Source organism: Sceloporus undulatus, chromosome 1, assembly GCF_019175285.1.
Source record: "Sceloporus undulatus isolate JIND9_A2432 ecotype Alabama chromosome 1, SceUnd_v1.1, whole genome shotgun sequence".
Lineage (NCBI taxonomy): Eukaryota > Metazoa > Chordata > Lepidosauria > Squamata > Phrynosomatidae > Sceloporus > Sceloporus undulatus.
Genome location: NC_056522.1, coordinates 192063023 through 192088346, shown reverse-complemented (window position 1 = coordinate 192088346; position 25324 = coordinate 192063023). Strand labels below are relative to the sequence as shown.

Genomic DNA, 25324 nt, shown 5'->3' with positions numbered 1-25324 from the left:
AGCAGCTGATGCTTATTTGAGGCAGAATCATTAGAGGGTGCAGAATCCAGCCAGCTCCTAACACACCAACCTTCTGTACTTAATACTTTGGACAGCTTTACCCTAAATCTGCATTTATTTTACAGTATTTCCAGAAAACTCTGTCATTACCTGTGTCTGTTGAGCTAAAAATGGTTCTGAATTATTTGTTGATACAATAAAGTTGCCACCTAATTAAGCTGAATCACTTTCATTAATCACTCTTAACAACTAGATTCTAGTGGAGTGGGACCTATTTGCCTACAGACAGTTTTTGCAGTGTCCAACATCATTTCAGATAAATTTATTCTTGATCCCAAAGGGATACAATTATTCATTTAAAGCATATATTTATTAGAGTGACTCATACAACAGAGGTATTTGTGTTTCAAAGCAAAACAGATGGCCCTTCACCTTCTTCAGCTCTTCCATGATTGTTTTTGAAGTCCTATAGGCTTACTCCTTCCCTGATTAAATCAATTACATGCAGAATTGCTGTCCATTACAGACAGTTCAGTTTTAGGACTGAAAGTCTAACTTTGGAGTTGGAAACTGTTCCATGACCTTAACAGCAGCTACAGCAGCAGTAGTAGCAACAATAACAACTCCCCACTGTGCTTAGGCCAATGTCTTCAAAAGTCAAAACTGAAAATACTTTCTGGAAAAATTATCTTGAATGTTCTGTTATGTAGTTGTAAGGCACTGTTTTACACCGATTCTGTGTGTTTGCAGCAGTAACCTGTATGTCCTGTTGGTATTTGCTCAGTAGGATCTCACACAAGGGCTTTTTCTTAACTCTGCTACTGAAAAGGCCAGGACTGAATCTTATTCCAGTGCCAACAAAGCACTGTTGTTATTATTGTGTGCTTTCAATTTGTTTCCAACTTGTGTGACTCACTCAAGATCACCCAGTGGGTTTCGATGTAGAATCAAACCCAGATCTTCAGAGTTGTAATTCAGTGCTCAAACCACTACACGATGCTGACTCCTTTGGCAAACTCTGAACTGCTTCCTTGGCATTAATCAACTATCTGGTGAAGACTATGCTTTCCAGCAAAGCATACACTTCACCAGATAGTTCAGTAATGTCAAGAAGGCAATCCACAGCTTGAAGACTCTGGTACTACTGTATGTATGAAGCAGGCATTGGAGTTATCTAGTACTGTGCATCAGCAACAGGGTACAAACACACAAAAGAAAGTCTTTTTCTTGGCTGTTCATAAATGATTTGAGGAATTCATTGCTGTGTGATATAAGTACCACTGCCTTTTGATGTAATTAAAAAAAGGCCTGGAAATAGTTGTTCACCATGCTAGCCAGAAAACTGAGTATTCCTGTGCAGTGGCTATACATTAATGCTTAATTTTATACACAGTTCTGGTCACAAACAACAATAGATCATTGTTATTTTCTCAGGTGTTGGGGGAACTGGTATTAGGAGATGGAATTTGGCCACAGTATATGGCCAGGTAGTACTTGTGTAATCTGCAGAATGTTTCTTCTCTGTTAAATCTCACTATACACATCTATCCTTTTCTGTCAGAGAGCTCTGGTGCCACAACGAACTACAGTTCCCAAGATTCCCTAGTACTGAGTCAGGGCAGTTAAAGTGGTCTCAAACTGGATTATTTCTGCAGTGTGTTTTGGACTTTAATTAGATTGCATAGCTAGTTGTACTTGCTCATGGCTTTACATTCAGGTGAGCATTAAGTAACTTTCCACCAATAGGGAATACTTGCCTCTTTAAATATATCTGCTTATTTCTTTGAAGTATATATTTTATAATTTTGAATCTTTTCAATGTGAAACAGTCTTAAAACATAATATTACACAGTTGGAATCATTGCGTTAACCTAAAAGATTTAAACTATGAATTCAGTATCTACCATTCTTTCAAAAGTGATTTTTGGTTTTTAAAAAAATCTGAATTAAGGGGCGCCTTCATGGAGATTAAACTGCAACATTGCAACCACACTCCCATATTCTGTATTGTATTGCCCTTTTGTTACAAATAGGAGTAAGGTGTTCACAAACATATCAGTCACAAATATTGTGATTTGTCTGAAAAGCCATGTGTGAAGCTGAAGGAGAGAATAGAGCAGTGATGGTGAACTTCTTAGGGACTGAGTGCCCAAAATGCAACCCCAAACCCACTTATTTATTGCAAAGTGCCATGTCCCTCTGGCTTTCTAGTAACAAACTCTGGCAAACTGTGCTGGGGCGATGGCACATGTGCCCACAGAGAGGGCTCTGAGTGCCACCTCTGGCATGTGTGCCATAGGTTCGCCATCACTGGAATAGAGTACTGTATTTTGTGACTTGAAAGATTTCTTGCTCTGCTTTTTTAATTACTGTGCAGGAAACAATTGTCCTGTTACCCGGATAAGTATATACTTTTGGAACAAGAATGACTTACATCTACTACTTTGGAAGATTGGCTTCAGTAGCTTTGTGGCAGACAAGATTTGTAACATATGCCTGGAGGATATTTTTCTTGTTTTGGAGATTGCTTTACATTTATTTCTTGGCTGAATGTTTGAACAGTCAGGTTTACTATAGCCTATGAGACTGACTGTTTGCCTAGTCTTCAGCAAACACATTTTTCATTTTTACACAGATTCACCTTAAAATATTTAGCTGGATAACCTTCCAAAGCAGGATGGTCCTTAAAATCTGTTGAGGAACATAATCAGATGCATTAAACTAATCAACAGCAAGAGAAATATTACATAGAACAGATTGTCTTGGAAATAGCTTATCTGTACTTGCCATATAATGCAGTTATTTGAAACACAGGCCCAATGAGGTGTGAACTCTGGGGTTGTGAAAAGTCAAAACAATAAATTTTACAAGCATTTTTTTTTTCAAATCTGTGAAATGTTGTTTGGTTTTATGAACTATGGAAATGCGAAAATAAATTGCTTACTGCCAAAAGATACATCATGGATATGATACGGAGTGCCTGCGTCTGTGCAGATGTGTATCTGAAATCATTTTCTTTAGAAAAAGGAACACAGTGTCTGAGAAGTGAACTGGGTAATGAGATGTGACATTTGTTTTTAAATTCTACTGGAACAAACTTCACCAGCCATTACCCAGTTCAACCCACATGTGGAGACATCCCTGCAAATACAACTAGTCTTTAAAACAAAACAAAACAAGCTATAAATAGCAGGCATGTGGGAACCCAGTATGGACCCAGCCATAATAGGTACTTTGAGGAATGAGGTCCAAAACACACTCCAGATATAATCCAGTTTGACACTGCTCCAACTGCCCAGGCTCAGTGCTAGGGAATCCTGGGAATTGTAGTTTATTGTGGCCCCAGAATCCTCTGACAAAGAAGACTATATGTCTCCCAAAACTACAGTTCCCCGAATTCCTTAATGTCGAGCCAGGGCAATTAAAGCGCTTTCAACCTGGATTATTTTTGCAGTGTGTTTTGGATCTGTGTTAATTATTTCATTTCCTTTCACAATCCAATGAAATTACCTATCCAGGAGCTAATAGTAACCTGAAGGAGGCCAGAACCATGGTAAAGGAGGAAAGAGTTAACCACCTCCACCTTCTTATTGCCCCCGATGCTTGCTTTTTAAACTTTTTTAAAAAAGGATTAACACTATAAAATTGTTGTGTTTAGCATTGCATAGCTCTTGGCTCAAGGTGTGATAACTGGTTTTTAAATACTCTTGGATGGCAAAATAGGTGAATCATTATCCAGGGGCTTCTCATGTTTTAAATACATTACTTCAATATAGATATAAATAAATGCATGTGAATAAATACATACATAAAGACCTGCATGAGTTTGCTTTGGCACATTCCTCCCTTGCTTTCATTTATGATCCTTCTCACTACCTTCAGCAGGATGTCACCTGTCACCAATCTTCTTCCTATCTGTCTTCTATCATACCACCACCTTTGACTCCATTACTTAATTACATTAATATCTCACCTTCAATGCCCATGCTTTATTCTTACACTGTGTGAAATATGTTAGGCAGAAAAGGAGAGAGGATGAGGGAGAGACATTGATCCTGGATTTCTCAGGTCTGAATCCTACATTCTGTTCACTGCAGCAGAGGGAAAGGAGGCATGAGTTGTTGATATACACATTTAAGCTTGTGGAAGTGGGCCAGGTAGATGAAATAATTCCTCCGTTTTGGGGGTTTCTACACAAATAGCCACCCCAAGGTTTTCAACCAAGGTAGCTTTTTTCTGGAGCTGTTTAGATTGTGCATACTGTGATCACTACATGTCTGATCTCCATTCTGTTCATCTGGTGTCTCCTCAAAATCAGCTGCACAATACTGTCTTCTTATTTGCTGGCCTATTTTTCTCTTCTCTAAGAACTTGAAAAAGTTAATATTTGGGCTACAGTTCCCAGAATCCCCCAGCCAACATGGGAAATTATATGATTAGCAGTCCAAAATATTACCTCTTTCCCCCACCACCCCAAGCTTTTTCTTCTCCCGCAAAGTTCCTCCAATATGTTCTTCTTAAAGGACCTGTACTTCTCCTGGTTTCCATTGCCATCTGCTACACCTCTTCTGTCTCTCTACCGATAATTGACCAATCCCTTACCTCTCCCTGCAACATTTATTTCAGCAAAATAGGCTGGAAGACTCATAATACCACACATAAGAAAATGAGTAGAAAAGGATTAATGGGTTCCGTTAATCATAAACAGGCTAAAGAATGTAATTACATGTACATTAGAAAAATAGGTGAAATTCAGATAGTGTATTGATGCCATTTCAGTTTAAATTTAAAATTTAAAAGAATAAAGATGAAAAATGCAATCTGTGGCGGGTTACAGACCACCTATTTGGGGCGGGCTGTACCCGTCCCTTTCCCCGGTGTATCGGGGTCTCAGCGGCTAGAACGGCAGCCGTTAAGGCCCCTATCCGCCGCTTTTCAGGCTGCGGGGAAGCAGCAAAACGCCACTTCCCTGCAGCCTGAAAAGGGGTGTCCTTCATGCCCCAAGGACACCTCGCGGTGGCGGGGAGGAGGAGAAAGGGGCCGCTTGGCCCCTTTCTCCCTTGCTTCGCTGGGCGCAGCCGTCTGAACGCTGCGCCCAGCGAAGCAAAGTGGCGCCGCAAACCAGGAAGGATCTCCGAAACAGAGCTCCTTCCTGGTTCGCGCAAAGGGCGCCCTAGGCATGGAGCGAGGACGTCACGTCCACGCCGCCCTGTATAGAGGCGGCGTGGCCGTGACGTCCTCATGACGGCGGCCGTCTGGAACGGCTGCCGTCATTTTTTACTCGCAGAGCGCGTATTAGGGTTAGGGAGGTGTGGAAGCACCGCACCTTCGTAACCCTAGTACGTGCTCTGCACGTACTTTAATGGCGGTCTATAACCCGCCAGAGTTTTTATTCCCTCCCCATTTGTCTCCCTGGTTTATGCTTGGGAGAAAAGGAAAGAGCTGTGTTAATTGAAATACCTTTCTTATGCACCTCACCCCCAAACCCCTCTCTTGTTATCTTTATTTTCCCTCCCATATAATCTCACTTCTTTAACCTCCTCCCACAAGTAGATTGCAACAAAAGGCCTGGGATTAAGACCTTCAAAATTAATTTGCCAGGGATAAATGAGGAGGTATAAGGTGGCCAGTGTAGATCACCTGGATGCCAAGAATACCAGCCCTTTCCAAGCTGCCCTTGCTAATGTTTTGATTTTAAAACCTTGCAGCCTTGGTATTAGCTAAACCATAATTAAGCACAAAAATATACAAAGATGCGGGTGAAACGTCAGGAATAAACTCTTCTAGAACATGGCCACGTAGCCCGAAAAACCCATAAAAAACAATACAAAGATATCTCTAGCCATTTCCATTTATGAAAGTAATCAGCTGGGAATGCAATGTAATATGGTCAGATGGGAATTGTAAAATTTCTTGGGTCTTCCTTTTAATTTATTAGTAGCTTCAATAATAACCTAATTCTGGAAATAAGTTAATGCTGAAAGTCCAGTTTAAGTAAATCATGTAAGTTACTACAGTATTTTTATAAGTTGCCCGTTTGTTAGAAAATTTCTAGTTTAAAGAACTTAATTAATTTTAATTCGTTCTTGACAGTAGACATTGTTCTGTTTTGTATACAAATGATTGCCTGACTTGTTACATCATCAAATCCAGCCCACTTTAAGTAGATTTAGTTCTACAGAAATTCATAGCCATGTCTTAAAGTTGAATGCAAAAACAATAATAACAGCTTCCACCAAAATTCCAGAGAATTTTTTTTAAAGGCCAGACAGAAAAAGGGTGGACAGGATATAATTTCCTCACATCAGTCCTTAACAACAGTGATGGATGCAAAAAAAGAAATAGCATTGTTTCTTCTTGAGATGCTGAAGAAAGTTTTGAAAGGCGGGGTTTAAGGGTATTCAGGACAATGAGAAAAGAACAGGAAAGAAGGGTCCCAAGGGAATAGCTGAAAAGCCTCTCCCTCCCAGCTTTTAAAAAACTTTAAAAACAAAACACACACACCAAAATTTTTGAGAAAAGGAAGCTAGCCAGAATATAAATGGCTTACTAGCTGCATCTAATTTGTGTGACTGCTGTTAATTCACTTCCTGTGCTTTGCGATTAGCAAGCCTCTTGTGGTTAAAGAGATGCACCTAACCAAGGGACTACAAGAACTAGAAGGCATAAGAGTATAAGTTTTTGTTGTTTGCTTTGTACTGGTGAGATAGAATCTGTAGATGCTGTGAGTCAACTGTCTTTAGAGCAGTTAGATTGCAATGCCTATTCCTCTGATGTTTAATGGTCTTAATTTGGGTCTTCTACATTTCCCTTAGACTCTTTCATTCTCGTTCCTGCAAAGGATATGATGGAAGCTCAAGGGAATTGGCTGCAAAGACCATTAAGTCCCTAAAACATTACCAAAATAAAGAGAAACTTGACTATCTTTGTACACAGAGTTAAAAAGAAAGAAAAAGTATTAGAATGAGATATTGGTTAGAATGTTGGATTAAGAGCCAAATCAGATCAACCCGAAGGGCCGCTCCTTTTTGCACCAGCAAAAAGCCGGCTTTTCTGCCACCGTTGCAACTTTGGAGTGCTCTACGGCATGCAGAATTTCTATTCCTGTAGTGGCCAAATGGGTGTCACTTGAAAGTCCAGAAACAGGACATTAGTGCAAATCCCTGGGGCCAATCATTTTTTTCCCCAGCCTAACTTGCCTTGCTAGGTGGTTGTAAGAATTAAAGGAAGGAGAAAGGGAAAGATAGTGGCCCCACATCATTCTAATGCCTTCCCCTTTCTTAAGATTTTACAGGCATACTTGTTGCAGTCTATATTTGGTTATTTCATAGAATCATAGAATCGTAGAGTTGGAAGAGACCACAAGAGCCATCCAGTTCAACCCCATTCTGCCCTGCAGGAAATCTCAATCAAAGCATCCCTGACAGATGGCCATCCAGCTTCTGCTTAAAGACCTCCAAGGAGGGAGATTCCACCACACTCCGAGGAATGTTCCACTGTCGGACAGCCCTTACTGTCAGGAAGTTCCTCCTAATGTTGAGGTGGAATCTCTTTTCCTGCAGCTTGCATCCATTGCACCGAGTCCTGTTCTCTGCAGCAGCAGAAAATAAGCCTGCTCCCTCCTCAATATGACATCCTTTCAAATATTTAAACAGGGCTGTCATATCTCCTCTTAACCTTCTTTTCTCCAGGCTAAACATATTTGAGTCTACATTTGGTTAATTCTATCCTACTGTCCATTCAAATTATGCCTCTGCTTGCTACTGATATGTTAGGAATTTATCAGACAAGGGAAACTGGAAGTATAATGTAATGGCAATCTGAACGCAATCATGGGGTTTCACGTTATTGTGTGATAGACTACCACACGCAATTTCGGGCAATGGCAAGCTATTTTTGGGCAATGGGGAGTCAGTTCGAATGCAATTCGAATTCACGTAAATTTGCTGAACTAGCGAATTCACGTGAATGTGTTCTGGCCCCACTTTCTTTTCTTTCGAAATTAAGAGAAATTCCTCCCATGTGATAAACTGCTTAAATGTTGTTTTAATAACTAATAATTTTTAACTGTTTTTATTCGGAGTTATATTGCAATTTTGCTTGATGATACATAGCCTGAATATACCTTCTCTGCATGGTGCTGTAGCACTTCCATTCTCTTCCTGAGGGAGATGGTCATAAAAGTGTGCCTTTTGTCATGCTGGAAATTCATCAACAAAAATCCAACAAAAGGCACTCTTTTACAACTCTCTTCCCCATGGGAAGAGAAGAGAACAGAAGTGCTATGACAGGATGCAGAGAGGCATGAAGAAAGCCACTACTCTTCTGCTTTGTTTTCTCATGTGATAAGGCGCCAGGTATATGAAAGCGACTTTTTTTGCTCCGTTAGTGTGAAAAGTGCTACAAGATCCCTTTGCCTCCTTAGGAAGAGGTGTGACTGAAAGGAACAAGGCAAACTCCTTTTCCCCTTCCATTGACTGGAGTGAAGAATTCTGGGCAATCCTGGCCCTGATCCTCTATTACCTCTATTACTCCATTCTCTATAAAGAGTGTGTGCATAGCTGTCCCTGCCTGTATCCTGTGTAGCAGTCAGCAATGTGCTGCTGTTGCTCCTGTTATGTCAGAATGCAATCCTTGATGGATGAGACCTGTCTTAGCGCACATTCCTGGAGTAATATCCTATTCACATCTCTCTGTTACACAACAGTCTCCCCATCAGACAGATTGTTGTGGCATTAAGCAGATTGTGCCTTTTGATGTTTGTGGCTCAGCCTTTTCTTCTGAGGTTCTAATCAGTAAGTCTCATATTTTAAAAATAACTCTTTTGAGCATGGGAAGATGGTTGATGGTTCTCCTCCCTGTTTTGACTTGATGGCTTCTTAGATTTTGCTGTTATTAGTGACCCCTTGTACATAGCAGAGAAGACATCCTTTCAGGAAAGGTTCAGTTAGAGCTCATTTCAGTCATGGTGTTTCCTGTGGTACGTTATGTCAGGTTAACAGGAATGGCCATATTGTTTCTGAAATGCTTCATTCTTTGCCTTTATTTGTTCAGCTATTGAAATATGAAAAATGTCTCTTGTCTTTATTAACAAGCTTTGAAAAGAGTACTATTGAATGAATTTCAGACAAATTAGTTTGGTTGTTACACAAATAGGAATATGCATGAATCCAGAGAGATATGTCCTTGAAGAATATATTGCCATTGATATCTTTTATCTTGTAGGGAATTAATATCTCATTGAATGTTTTGGAATATTTTAGAACTGAGCAAAAACTAGGTGAGTGGGTGAGGTGCAGAGAAATAGATTATTATGCCATTACAAGAGTAGATTGAGGCTATAGTCCTGTACTCACACTTATTTTTGTATAGATGTGAACAAGAATATGCTGTTAAAGTCTTTAGACAACAAAACCATGTTGGTTTTTTCCTTGTATGATAACAGGCAAATAGAGAAAATCCTGAGTATCCATGCACTGGTACTATAAATCAACTGATAAAAATAAGGTACACTTTTTGAATATCAGGGCCCAAGGTTTTACCCGTTCCCATGGAATAAGGATATTTCTTATTTTTCTTCCTTTTGCCTGTATTTCTGGCATTCCAAATGAATACTCTGTGGGTCAGTTTAACTGGAGTGCTTCCAGCCAATGCTCTTGCTTTCTCCATGAAATTTTACAGGCACTTTTGGATATTTTTGTCTTTCACTATAGTCCTTCTTTGTTTTCTAGAGACTGTAGAAATCTCTTTTGGGGGCTACAGTCCTTGGAATCCCCCATGGGGACTCAGGCTTCACAAAGCCAAGAAACCACTAGACACTAAACTAAAAGCTGATCATTCTTTCACAGGTATGTCCCATGATCAGAGAGAATTTGTGCAATATCACCAGTTATGCTTGTATACAACTTATTAACAACAGCAACAACATCTCCTCTTCCTCTCAGCTTATTCCAACCAATTATCCAGTAGGAAAGGAATGTGGAGAAGTGAAATAATAATAATAATAATAATAATAATAATAATAATAATAATAATAATTTATTTATAGCCCGCCCAATCACGAAGAATCCTGGCGGTTACAACAATAAAATACATCAATTACAATAGAGTTAAAAATCAAACCCTAGACCTAACGCCCCCCCATACCCAGTACTAAAACAGAATTAAACAATAAAGTAGGTGTTTACATGCCATAGGGCTGCAGTTTGCCTTGATCTTTGAGGCTCAAATTCAGATGATGAGGAATGGACCCACCTGGGACTATCAAAGATGTCCTATCTTATTCTGATTTCATGTTGCTTAATGAAACAGATTAATTTTACTGTAATGCGAGCTGAATCCAGCTGTGAGTTGAACCATGCCTGTTTGTTGCTTACATCAGTTGCTGGCAGGGCATATTCCAAGGGGTGGGGGTGCCTTCTTACACCCATGGCCATACTGGTTATTTTTTTTTTTGTATGGTAATAGTGAATCATAACCTGGGGTGCATCTACACTGTAGAAATAATGCAGCTGGACACCACTTTGAGTGCTGTAGCTTCTTCCTATGGAATCCTGGGATTTTTAGTTTTACAAGATCTTTAGCCTTCTCTGCCAAAGAGTCCTGCTGCCTCACAGAAGTACATATCACAGTAGCATGGAGCTATGGCTGTTGAAGTGGTGTCAAATTGTATTATTTCTTCAATATAGGTGCACCCTGAGCTCAAGTTTCTTGTGTTTTTATTTGGAAGTGAACCAAAGTGAATAAGAAAAAAGTACAAATTCATTGCCACATTAATATTTTCACCAGTGGGCATCCTGCAAGTTATCTGGAGCTTCTTTTGGTGCTAGAGATGCTCAGGTGGAATGGGTTGGTGGTAAAAGAGAATAGTCCTCCACTACTGCTTAGAGCAGTGGTTCTCAATCTTTGGTCCTCTTGACTTTTGAGACTTCAACTCCCAGAATTCCTGAACAATGAGCATACTGACTGGGACTTCTGGGAATTGAAGTCGAAAACATCTGGAGGCCCAAAGGTTGAGAACCATTCACTTAGAGGTTTCCAGCAGGTGTCCTTTAAGATGTTATTTGTGACTTGCTTTGGAACTTGAAATGCATGATGGGTGGTGTGGTGCTTCATTTGAAAGAACTGATAAGGAGAAAGACTTAAGGCTTAAGAATGAACTATGTTTGCAAGATACCTGGATCTAATCTCACATATACAGTGTATATTAAAAGCAGAAGGCGAAACCTCTTCCCATAATACTCAGTTCTTTCTGTTTTGTTAGTACTTCCAACACCTCTCTGTCTGTTTGTGCTTTCTTATAAGCAGAAAGATTCGTTTTCAACTGTTGAATCAGTAGCTTCATGTGGAATTGAATGCTTCCTCATTAGTCTGCAACTTCCTCATTGGCTTTCTAATTGGGAAGAGAAGAGTAATGTTGCAATGGCATTGCGGCATTCCCAATTTATAGGTTTACATTTCAGAAGGGGCATACCGAGAGTTATAAATTCAGCAGTTTGTTCAATATGCTCAGAAGAACAAAAGGGTAGCAAGATTCTGCACAGCTCCTGGTACTGTTTCCTACATTTCTTAGGAGCAGTTACAAATAATGACTGGAAGCAGCATGTTGCACAAGTGTTGTCATGCAGATCCATGGTGCTCCTGCCATCCATTCTGAGCAAAAGAGGTAGGTTTTAGCCGCTGTAGGAGAGCCTCCCATGGTTACCATTAATTGAAGCTGCCAGATTGTAATGTTAAGGATGAAGGGCGTTTGGCTCTGTGATGTTCAGTCAATGGGCTTGTGTGGAACTGGTTTTTTTTGAAACAGCAAGAGCATGTTATCCTGCCAAGGACTGGCATATCATGTGGTAAAATGATGTCTATTAATATAAGATGGCACCTCACATCCCTGCTCTGCATAAAGATCTGCTACAAATAAAATAAAATAAAAAATAAATTTGCCATTTGCTTTTAAAAGGGTACCAAACAGTCATTTGAAGTAAAAATGATTTCTTCAGGTCCAAGTGCCAGCTTGTGGCTTCCATGTCAGTGGAACTAGTGGGTTTTAGTTTGAACTTTCAGCTCCTGAGCTCCAATGTGCTGAACCCTATTCCTGCTGTTTTAAAGTTCAGATTGAAACCCAGAGCAGATTTTCCACCTGTTAATGTGGAAACTATCAGCTGCCACTGGTCAGGGCCAAATCTTCCATAAGCAGGAGGAGTGCCAAACCACAGAGAACTGTGCTCTCCAGTGGCTGCAAAGAGCACAGGAAGGGGAGAGTGGATGCTAGGACTCCTGAGCAAAGTGTTGGACAGATGGGAAAGCTCACTTTCAATGTGAAGCATTTAGGGGAAGCATTGCAACTAAGATGTCCATGGGGACTACCTTTTCTCTTTCTGTTTTTGGTTACTGTATTTATTTAAAGTATTTATATACAGTACTCCATGTCTTGGCTCAGTCATAAATCAGAATGGAGACTGTACACAAGAAATCAGAAGAAGTCTAGGGTGGTGTCTGCATGGGCCAGTATACTCCAGGGGGGAGCCTAGATTATCCAGGCCCTGGAATTGCCCCAACCTCACTCCCCATTATCAGGGGTTCTCTGTTGCAACACTGGGCAGTTGTGTGCAAGTGCATCCCACTCTGCTACCCGGTGGAGCCAAGGCGGTGGTGCGTTGCTCACTCTGAAGTCAGAAAATGATACCCAGTATCAATCACATGGCTAGGTACATCATTCTGATCTCAGAGCGAGTGACTTGCCATGGTGATAGCTGTGCCAGGTGGCACACCAGTACATATTTTAAACAGTCTCCTAGCATCTCAACAGAGGGCTCTGGATTTTTTGGGAAGACCCAGAGAAAATAGTGAGTTTATTTAATCCATTATACAAGGGGTGGTGGTGGGATATATTCTGGGTTGGTGCTGAATATGCTGGGCATGTCTGAATTGTTTGCGTTGTTCAGGCTCCCCATTGAAAGGATGGAGGAGAATGTTTCATTTGGCCTATGCAAAAAGGGGCTAGGACTTGGAAGGGCAGCTGTGATAGGACTAGACAAGATCGTCAATTTTAAAAATGTATCATTGAATACCAAGGTCAAAATTGTTTCTGATTTCTGTGTACCATTGTGAAAGTTGGAAAGTGAACGCTGATAGGAAAAGAATCAACTAATTTGAAATATTGTGCTGGAGAAAAGTTCATAGGATGTCACAAGTGCCAAAATGACAAACAAATGGTTCCTTGAGCAAAATAAGCCTGAAATTACCCTAGAATCCAGGATGATTAAACAGAGACTGTCATAATTTGGACATATCATGAAGACAGGACTCATTAGCAAAGATAATAATGCTGGATAAAGTGAGAAACTCTAGGAAAAGATGAAGACTGTATTAGAGATGGATTAATTCAGTCAAGGCAGGCACAGCCCTGGGTTTGTAAGACCTGAGCAGAGCTGTTGATAACAAGGGTGACTTGGAGATCTCTCAATCATAAGGTTGTTGTTTATCAAAGTCAACAATTAAGAAAAATTTACTTTCAGTTTTCATGTCACTTCACATGAAGATTTTGTTTAGTAAAAACAAAATAATCTTGGGGCAGATTTTTAAAGCTGATAATTAGAAGTTTATTCTGATTTGTCAGTTTTGAGTATGCATAAATTGTAATGAAGTGTAAATATAAAAGACGCAGAGCTTTGCAGGAATAGGCATACAGTGTGAAAATGCCAATTTTTTCAAAAGTGATTGACTAATGAAGTAACATTTAACACTCCCTAGAGTTTTAAGGATTCCTTCTGTGGGTTTTTGTACATATGGAAAAAGGACCTTACATGTGGCTTTTCATGCAAAATACTATGATCCTATGGGCTCTATCTGTCCACAAAATTAAAAGAATGTTCCATAGATGACCCAACAGGCTGAAATATTTTCATGCACATTTAATACAACCCACGCAGAACTTCCCAAGTTCAATTTAAGGAGGCCAAATGTTTCCCTGAAAATACTCAATCATCCAATGATTAAGGATAAGGGGAAGAAGTTGATAGTAGCACAAGCTGAAGATGAGATAACAGGAAAAGTCAGAGAGAAGATTACTAATCATATGGCAACTATTTAGGCCATATGTTCTGCTTTCCAGGGACAGTCCTTTAAATAGACAAGCTCTCTGAAGGGCTGTGTGAAGATAAAGAACCATAAGGAGAAGGGAGAGCAGGAGACCTGAAGTAGAAGACCAGTTTTCAGCACCTGAATGGCAGAATCAGCAGGAGCTACCCTTCCCCATTTGCAGGATTAGCCACCTTCTTTCCTACTACAATGATAACTCACTGTATTTCTATTTAACATTCTAGAAGTTATTTCTAAATTTATGTCATATCTTATCAATCCATATCAGTTAGTCTGTGCACATTTTGGGCACATCTGCACCCCAGTGTCAATGTATACATGCATGTGCACCTCCTCTTTTTTGGCAGCGTTTAAGTAGTTAGCCTAGATGGATGAGATGAGTGATAATCAGAGAAGGATGCGGTAGTTTAGTTGTTCTCAAACTTTGGTCCTCCAGATGTTTTGGACTTCAACTCTCAAAATCTCAGCCAGCCTGGCTTTTGGCCAGGGATACTGGGAGCTGAAATCCAAAATATCTTGAGGACCAAATTTTGAGAAATCATTGCTATCATTTCATATTAACCTACCTTTTCTGAGAAACCACCATGGCTTCCACAAACATTACCTTTGACTTCCCCTCTGCTTCCCTTTCCTGTAATATAGTTAAACCTATTAACGCTACCTGCAGGATTCTGGGAGTTATAAGCTTTGATCAATGTGGAAAAGCGGTCTATAAATAAAATTATTATTATTATTATTATTATTATTATTATTAAGTAACTTTCCAAAGCTCTGATTTTGCATGCAGAGAGTCCCAGTTTCAGTCCCTGGGTTCTCCCAAGTGGAACTGGGAAAGAACCTTGTCTGAAATCACGAACAGCCATTGCTACCAATCAATGCAGAGCAGGGCTACAAAGTATGTGGTCCTCCAGATGTTATTGGACTCCAACTCCCATCAGCCCTAGCCATCATATTGGTTAAGGATAATGGTAATAGTTGTATAACAGCACCTAGAAGGCCACAAGTTGCCATTGCTGATACAAACAGTATTGAGACAGATGATGGTCTGACCTGCAGCTTCTAGTGTTCCTAACATGATCAAGGATGGTTTTGTATCAATTTATCATTAATGCACTGGTGAATTTAATCCCAGTCACTTTTTGATGGATGAATATTTCCCTTGCTGCATGAACCTTCCTAGTCCATAGAGAATTGCATTCTGCATTTTATATGCCCAAGGACCAGACATTCCTCCAGTAATCAATACCCTGCTAAGTGTTTCTGAACATAGGAATCAGAGGAGAGGGAGAGTAATGTGTCAAGATGATAGAAGGATCTTTTCTTTGCCAGATTACTTTTACATGGGGTCACCTTGACCTTGCTTGTGACAGGGACATTTAAGAGTTTTATCTTACGAATTAATGCAAATGGTGGTTGACATTTTAAAAGGTTTCTGGATAATCTGTTGCTGGTCTGAACTTTAGCACAGATGCTGAGCACTGTGTACAGAGGCTGCTGCGAATGGCAATGTGAATAAACACACTCCTACTCAGCTAAGCTCCTGGCTGCGAGACAGTCTCCTCGGCAGAGCCCTCCTGAGTTACAGTGGTAGCCTTCCTAGAACACGGCGCTCCCACCAGACTATCTCCATAAGGCCAGCCATACAGGGAGACGGATGAGACTGGGTTCGTGGGAAAAATGTCTAATGCACGCCCATTGACTCCTAGTGGGATTGTTACTTTTTGCACAGGAACTTTGAACCTTTTGTTTAGAGGATGTACGGATGGGAAGGCCCAAGCAACTGTGGAAAAAAGGAAAAAGAAAATAAAGACACAAGCTCTCCCTACAGGAGAAATGACAGAGGCACAGCAGTAGTATGAAGGCTATGCTCATTGTAGTAATCTTTCCTTTCTTTCTTTCTTTCTTTCTTTCTTTCTTTCTTTCTGTTTGTGTGTATCAGTCTGAGGAACGATCGCAAGATGCAGGTGCAGTTGAATTTATGTGGTTCCAGGAGCAACTGATTAGCTACTGTGTGAAGAGAAGGCATATAAAGGCCTTTAGTCTGATTCAGCATGGCTCTCTTCATTTTCTTACACTTTTTAATGTTGGTGTGTGTTAGTTGTTACATCATTCGCACAATTAGCAACTAGATAAATGGTTTCAGTATAAATTACAGGGGTGTGCTCAGGTCGTTGCAGACCCAGATCAGCCACTGGTGGAAGATGATAAGGGTGGACAATGTGTCTCTACATGTTGTTGAACTGCAACTTCTAGCAGCTCTAGCCAGCATAGCCCATGATAAGGAATGATGGGAACTGCAGTTCAACGGCATCTAGAGGGCCACACAGTTCCCATTACTGATTTAATCCTTTGATCCTCTTACATTTTCTACTGCCTCAGAGGTCCTGTGCCTGTACTCTTAAGAAAAACGTATTCTTTTTTAAAACATTCATTTAAAAAACAAAGTAACTAAAACCAGCAACCAAAAACCTAAACAAAAGATAAATTTACAACCCAAAACCATAACAAACATCACTTTCAAAACAAATTTACATACAACTTAATTGTCAAAAACTTCCTATCCTCTAAATTTTGGATCTTAATGTACTTTTTAATCATTCAAAATAATGAACCAAGAAATCTATCTTCCTCCATTTCATCTCTGTTTTTCATCAGATCTCTTTAACCTATACAGTAATATGAGCAGTTAAATTTGGCTACGTATATAATTAACCAAGTTGGTATGTACTGTACAGTATTTCTCCTGTCTTCTTTCTGTCAATATTATATCCATATGTATGTATGTATGATTTCGCCATTGATATCTACCTAGTTTCTGTTTCTGCCAGTATAGACCTTAGATCACCATCCATCATGCACTTACTAATTGTGTGCATGATATTGTCTAGTTTGGTCTCAAATATTGTAAAATGATTCTGATCTCATTTTTTATTATGGTAGTCTACAAAAATTAAAAAGGAATAGGATTAGGATAGGATTAAACTTTCCAGACTGTGGAGTTTATGATAATTTTGGATCCTCAGCTGGAACTCATTTAGCTGCTGTAGTTTTTAACACAGCGTTTGAGTTACCCAGCTGGTCAACCTGTAATCCACTGAATATTCTTGGACTGTAACTTCTCTTAGTGCTAGCCAACATTGTCAGTGGTGATGAACACTGGGTCCTGAGATCCAACAGTATCTTGAGGGCCACAAGTTGCCTGCCTTTGAACTGAAGGCAGCACCACCCCAAAAGGATTGAAGCAGGAACTTCCACTGTTAACCAAAGTGTTTTAGATATTCACAAGACTAACTAGTCATTTAAATTGTTGACTGATAAGCCAGTTCTAATAAGCCAGTTCTTGGCCTGTGTTGTTGTGAGAACCAGTGTGGTGCAGTGGTTTGAGTGTTGGACTAGGACTCTAGCAGACCAGGGCTCAAACCTCCACTCGGCCATGAAGACCCAGTGGGTGCCCTTGGACAAGGCTTGCTCTCTCAGCCTTAGAAGAAGGCAATGACAAACCTCCTCAGAATACATCTTGCCAAGAAAATGCTATGATAGGTTTGCTGTAAGTTGGAGTCAACTTGAAGGCATACGACAACAACAACAACAACAACTTGATATGCTGTGCAGTAAGCTGAGCTATATTGGACACCTGGGGTATATTGTTAAAATGAAGATGGTTAAAGTGTGGTGTGCAGATATCATATACACCCTGGCCATATTGTCATGGCTTCCAGGAGTCCCCATTCCTGCACCACTGTAATTCGTCTATGGAGCAGCAGCAAAGAGTCCCCCCCGCCCCCGCACACCTTCAGATGCTAATGATCCATGCTGTAAACAGACCATGGAGAGAGGCAGTCCTGCTGGGAAAAGGAGGTAGACAACAGCTATTACCTAGCTTGTTGTTGTTGTTGTTGTTGTTGTTGTGTGCCTTCAAGTCATTTCTCACCTATGGTGACCATTTCTGGGGTTGAGAGAATGTGACTTGTCCAAGGTCACCCTGTAAATTTCCATGACTCAGCACAGATTTGAATCCTGGACTCCAAAGTTGTAGTCCTATGCTCAAACTACTAGGCCATGCAGGCTCTCAGTGTCTACCTGCATAACTGTTCATTCAAGATAAACAAGAATAGTGAAGGGTTTCAGGAGTGAATGCTAAGGAATTCTGGCTCAGCACTAATGTTTCAACTCCTCCTCCTCATCCTTCTCTCTCTCTCTCTCTCTCACACACACACTCGCGTGCCCACACACACCCTCCTGCATATATCCATCCTCACCCACCAGGTTTTTGCTTGGAAAATAACAAAGCAGGGTAACTTGTCCTTGTCTTGCTACAGTTTAATGTGCACTCTTGAGCTTTACAGCACCAGCCTATGACCTAGGTAAATGGTTTTTATTAATTGTGATTTCCTGCAGCTTCCACCAAGTTACTGCTCAGCTGCCAAAACATAATCTTGATTTATGAGCAATCAATTTGTGTTAATAGGTTCATTCTGTTTTGTCATCCCAGAGTCTTGATGTGAAATTATTTACATGCTTCATTATAACAAACACTGGATTTTAGAGCAATTGTCAAAGCTCTTCTGTTGGCTGGAGCTTTGCTAAAATGATTGGATTGGCACTGGGAAGCTCTTTGGAGGATCTGAAATTTAAATAACTGTACTTTAGTCATGCGTCTCTAAAAATGTGCAGTTAAATACATTTAGAGTGTGAACGAGATAAATTATTATTCATCTCCTAAAGTTTTCTGCAGACTAGAATTTGGCATGTTAGATTTTGTGTGTATAAAGGGGATTGTTATCCCCCCCCCCCCAGCATTTTTTGTAAATTGCTATTGGAGAGCTGCTGTTCACTTTCTGGAACTGACCTTGAATATGTATATATATTGACTTCATGGTGGGTAAATACAGGCAATGCTTATCAAGTAGCACTTTATCAACATTGTTGTAACCACTTGCTATGCTGGTAGCTTGGATTTCAGCATGATCATGTGGTCCAGCTGTTGCTGAACTGTACCATTTTACACTTATGAATTGACTATTTGGGCCTTCACAGAAATAAATACAGAACTGGAAGTCAGTGACAAGAATTGTAGTGTGGCTTTTCCACAGCCAGGACATTTTATTTTTTCTTATTTATCCAGACATGCATTCTGCTATCTGCAGTATTGACGACAAGGAACAATGTGATTCTCCGGATTTGTGTGTGGGATGGGGCGGAGTGAATTCACTTGGCAACTCTCCTACACCAGTATTTGAGAACCCCTTGATGTGAAAAGCAATGTTGATAGCCCACATCAGTATGATATAGCGGTTAGACTATTGGATTAGGAAAGAGGAGGCTGGAGTTCAAATTCACATTTAGCAATGAAGCTTACTGGGTGATCTTCAGCTTTTTACCATCTCACTATATAACCTGCTTCACCGAGTTGTGATGTTGAAGGAAGGAATAATGAGAGCAAAAAACTATGTAAAAAATAATATTGCACTTCAGAATAATTACTGTGCAGTTTATGCTATTCCTGATAGACAACTGACAATAAATAAGTAATGGTGTTGTTGCTGTTGTTGTTCAGTACGTTCAAGCCCTTTTAGACAGGCCCCAATGAAAGCAATAGACTCCCTTCTGCACACTGTTTTTTTTAACATTGGAAATTGATCTCCTTCACACATATTAGTTTGGAATAAAGTAATTACAATGAATATTTGAAATGATTATGATTATACCTTAAAATTCACTGTGATGGTAAAAATTCAATGTAACAGGAAGAAAACTGGAGGAGAAAAGCCATTTTTGTATTTAATTCATGGACCCCATGAATCCCATCCATAGATCCCCAGGGTCAGTGGACCCCAAATTAAGAACCTTTGCCTTGAGGGGAACATAGAAGTCATATTTCGTTCATGTTCAAATTCATATTAGGATTGAATTTAATAAAGTGTCTGATATCTCTAATGTCCCCCCCCCCATTCCTTATGGAGAAAATACCCATTTGAAGCTGATTTATTCGTACATTGATTAGCCATCTCTCCTGGGATGGTGGTTAATGGTACATAAGTAATGCACTTGTACTGATGCTGTATTAATTTGGTGTGAAGTGCTAACCTTTGCTTCCAATCAGCATAGAGTCAGTTGTATGGTTTTATTTGCAAGGGGCAGAAAATAGCTGTGGTTGATGGGAAGTACCGTTTTCTGTTTTTTTCCCTTCTTCTTTTGTTTGAAGAATGCAAATCAAAAGCACTGTGATAATTTACTAATGACTGAGGCACGAACTGTCTGACCAACCCATACAATATCAACTAGACAGAAGCATGACTAATGTCGGATCATGTACCTCATACTTGTCAATATTGGAAAACTGCATATTTGTTACTTGTCTGTTGCTGTTGCAATTTGATTAAGAGGATGTATTGATTAGATCAGAGGTGAGGAACTTCTGGCCAATTAAATTAAGGAGATAGACCTCTGACACCAAGGGCAGGGACTCTTTGGCCATCTGAATCTTTTGGCTTATTGTCTTACCACCCCAACCAATATGACCCGAGCCAAGGAATTGTGGGAGCAGCAAGCCAAAACATATGAAGCCCCAAATGTTTCCCACTTACTACTTACATAAACATAGAACATGGTCCTTATATGCACATATATCAGCCAAAGTTCCACCTCTATATCTAAGAGTGTTGTGGGAACTACTTCCTCATTGTGACAGTTGACTTGCCATCATGGAAAGCATGATAACACAGTGATGTTGGTGGAGCTGATGGTGGGGTGCTATATATCATGGAGAAGTTCCTTTTTTGGGCTGCAGCTTTCCAAGTCCTCAACCACTATGGTGATGTGGAGGACATTTGAATTTCCAGTTCAAGAAAGCATTTCTTCCAAGCTCCATGAAGGAACCCCCTCCCAAATGTTGGACTCGACAGGCAGGAAGGAGCAATGTCTTTCCAGCACTGTTCAGAGCTATGGAGGGAGATCTCAGGAACAGAAACCAGGCAGCTAATATGAAGTGTTTGTTTGTATTGGATAGGTGCATATAATCTGTTCCACGTTTGCCATAGGTGAGGAAGAAGAGGTATCTTGTGAAGGACTAAATAAAGTTCTTTTAAATATTTTCCCTAATGTACTGTATCAGAGTCATCAAAGGATCCTATAACTCTGTGGAACTTTTTGCAAGGAAAAAACATGGATGGAGGAAAATTGTAGTATACCAATAGGAAATCAACATGACATTATTTAAAACATGTTAGGGGCCTGGCTTTAATACATTATACTAGGTCATTCTAAAGGGTGGTTCTAAGATGCATAACAGGGAGTGCATTTTTGGAGGGGGGATAACTTATTGGCAAGTTATCTCTTAACATGACAGTGGCATCTGTGATCCTTTTAGCTTACAGCTGTAAACCGCTTAGAGATTCTTTATGCAGCATGAAGCGGTATATAAATGAAGCTGCTGCTGCTATTGCTATTTTGGCTTGCAGTTCCCATCAGCCATAGCCCGTGTAGTCAATGAATTATTATGGGAGTTGCAGTCCAAAAAGCATCTGGAGGACCACACTTGCCCAATCCTGTTTTGACAGGAAATTTAATTATTCAATCCTGCCTCAAAATAATCTTGGAAGACTAAATAACTTTCAGAGTAGAATTTAAAGTGTCATTTCCCAGAAGTCAGAAATGCAGATGGGTTATCTTAGAGATGGCCTTTTTGTTTTGTTTTTTAAATTAATTTTATTTTATTACAATTTTGAAATTGTCATTGTTCATAAAGAACAAATTCTTTGTTTTCATGATCCATTTAGGCTTTAAAATTAGGCTGGTGCTTTGCTGCCTCCCTATGAAAAGCTGGCTTTAGTGAATAAAATACCTTCCTTTTGCTGCGGGAGGTCATTAGTGAGAATGAGATTAGAGATTTATATCTGTTAGTCAGAGCCCTTAGTCATAATTTAATCAACACATTTGAAAATGTTTCCCCTCGTAAAACTCTAATGGCTTTATGTAATCTGTCAAGTTTATTGAGACACACGTCTTAAATATAATGGACTGCAGAGCAGTGTACAGCGTCAACACAACCTGAGATGTCCTTCTTCCCACTTGCACAGAGATGAATTTTGGACAGGTGAGGGAATATAGATGACAGTGGGCCTGGTTGGGTCCAAATCCCATTTTTTTTCCAGAGGTGTAATTCATTTACTCATCTTCCTTCCCTCCCCCTCCCCCCAGTTTCACAATTCAGTCCTTTCAGCGTACTTTGTTCCTGCCTTCCCTCAGACACTGAAGAGTTCCAGGTACAGGCTATGGAGTTCATGAGCACATTCTTAGGCATCAGTGGCAGCTGTTGGCACCCATGGCAGTGGGATGATCAATCTGCTCTGGGGGATAATACGAACTTGCATGGAGCTATCAAGGGTGCTGAATCTAATCTCAAAATATGTTCAGCATATTGGATAGCTCCTCCAGAATTTAATGTAAATGGATTAATGATTCCACTGTCATGCAAAGTGCAAGCTACCCCTGTAAGGTGTGTCTACTCAGAAATAAGCCTTGTGAGACATTAAGTTCTTTGGATGAGGGAGTATTGGTACCTACTGGTTGTCAAGTAATCCAATTTGCTTTATTTCTGTTATACAAATGGAGCCTTGTGAAAACAAGCAGGTACCGGAAAGCAGATTCTTTGATAGCAACTGATACAGATCCCACAGGCTACTTTGACAATTTCAGCTAATATTAGGTCGAAATGATCCCTCTTCCCACCCTCCCGTGGTCTCTCTCTTTTCTTTTACATTTCCTCGGGCATTATAATGTTGGGAATAGTCTCTCAGATCCCTCACTCTCTATGCCACTGCTTTGTTTTTGTCAGTCTTTGAACAAGGGCTACCCTTGCTAGTTCCGTGCAGCGCCAAGAGTCCAATCAGTGCAAACTAAAAATCCAGTTGTCATAGACCTATAAGGCATTGCTAAACAGAAGCACCTAGATACTGTTAAATAGCAAACAAATCCACAATGAATGTCTGTCTTTGCATATGAAAAAAGAAAGAAAGAACTTCATTGAAAAAGGAGGGCTTTTATATTGGTCTTCTTTTTCCACTTTCTAATACATTTTGGTCAAGGTTTTCTACCATAACATTTTATAAAACAGCACCCCATGATTCATATTCAGAGAATCTTTACACTGTGATCTCACTTTTTAATTTGGCCTGATTTAAAATAATAATAATAATAATAATAATAATAATAGCAATAAAATCTGGCTCCTTCAAGAGGACAGAACCAGGTTACTTCCCAATTTTGTCTCCAGGGACCCTTTCAGATGTCCAGGAATTTGAGTATATATAATATGAAGCCTGGGGAATCTTCCCTCCTCCAACCTTTATACTAAGACTGGAATCGTGCAGCCCTTCAGCTGTTGCTAAGACTGCAACTCCCAGGATTCGGGATGCAGTCCAACAACAGCTGGAAGGCCTCACAGTCCACACTTCTCTTCTACTCAGTGGAGCGCAATATACATTATTCAAAGTTGGAGGGATGTAGGGTTTTTCTGTGTGATTTTACAACCTGCTTGTATATATGCAAATTCCATACACATTTTGTGGAGCAATGTTTAGAAATCTATGCTGGGTAAAACCACTATGATTATACTCCTGCTCCCTGCTTCTGCAATAGTATGCACTGTTTAAGTATTATTCTTACGTAAGCCCCTGTAGAAACTGCCTCAGGTGAAGAGCAAATTAAAGCTGCTTCAAATAAGGAAATACATCTAGAGGGCCAAGATAGGACTGGGAACATACGGTTTGCCAGATGCTGTTGGACTGACACTTCTGCCTTCCCTCACCATTGTTCTGCTGCCTGGAGTTGATAGGAACTGCAGTCCAACAACATCTGGTAGGTCATATCTTCCTTATCCCTGGGTTAAGATCTCCTATCCATTCTCTTCCCTCCTCCCCCGCAACAACAACCTGAGTCAGTTTTGTCAAGAAATGGATGCTTTGGTTCAACACACAGGAGCATTTGTCTGCTGCCTTTTGGATTTTCAGAGCGATGTGCTAGAATAAACTGTGACTCCTTGATCATGCAATCTTGTCAGAGATTTATCATTTCAGGAGAACTAAAATACATTTTTCTCAAGGCATGTGTTGTTGAGCTTTCAAAAATGATTGTATCAGACTTGGTCATGCTGAAATCCATATGACCCAGCTGGCTTGTGTCCAGGTGCATCCATCTCAATGGGGTTGGGCATTGTGGCTTCAAGCAAGTATCATAGTTAAAACAGGGCTTACATAGTAGTCTTAGGTCCAAAATACATTACAGTTTGAGACCGCTTTAACTCCCTGGCTCAATGCTAAGGAATTCTGGGAACTGTAATTTTGTGAGACATTTAGCCTTCTCTGTTAGAGAGCTTTGATGCCACAATAAACTACAATTCCCAGGATTCCCTAACACTGAGCCAGGGCAGTTAAAGCAGTTTCAAACTGGATCATTTCTGCAGTATGTTTTGGACCTTGGGCTAGTGAAACCTGGAATTCTGCATTTCCATTTTTTCCCTTTTCTGTTTGGAGCAAAAGCTTCACGTTTTTTCACTAGCTTGCCACAACATTTTTGTTTTTTGTATGTAGAAATCTATTATTGTTATTCTCTTCAAATGGCAAGTATGATGATGTTAACATATCCTAGAACCCTAATAGCCATATCAATGGTGATTAGTTCTGATTTTCAGAACCCTGAAAGACATATCCAGGACACTTTCAATCCCAAGGATGTGCTTCAGGGTTCTGAAAATCAGAAATGATCACCTTTCCCATTTCTCTAATGTACAGGAATGAATAATTCCTGTATATATTAGAGTTTTCTTGAATCAGAGGACATCCAAAAGTCATCTTTGGCTCTCCTTAAGAGTCATTAAACACATGCTGCTTTCCCCAGTTTTGATTTTGAGGACAACAATGACTTCGTACACACAATTTCTTAAGCCACTGTTTTCATGTAAGCAATTCTCACTGCTGTGTGATTCAGCTGGAAAACCTTATGCTTGGAGCATTTCTGTTGCACAGTGAGGTCTTTTCATTGGTGGAGGGCAAGTAGATTTTTTTTTTTTTTTGCTACAAGCTATTTTTATATGACTGTTTGGGGACCAACTCTGTTATCTGGGTTATTTTCTATTTTTATTAGCTACCTTTTGTCACCATTCCTGCCACCACCTTTAGGGAATGTTCTTGGTTCCCCTGTTTTAATCCTCACAGAAATCTTGTGAGGT

General features: G+C 40.0%; 1 protein-coding gene across 2 annotated transcripts in view; it reads left to right on the top strand.

The window, feature by feature from the left end:
* Positions 1-25324, top strand: part of PLCL1 (phospholipase C like 1 (inactive)) — a 241815-nt gene that overhangs the window by 147336 nt on the left and 69155 nt on the right. Inside the window, exon 1 of one of the 2 annotated variants that reach the window (XM_042444825.1) lies at positions 6606-6724. The exons of the other annotated variant lie outside the window; for it this stretch is intronic. The gene's annotated coding sequence lies outside the window, so the exon portion shown is untranslated. Of the gene's footprint in view, positions 1-6605; positions 6725-25324 lie in introns of those variants that run through there. 2 annotated transcript variants of the gene reach the window in all.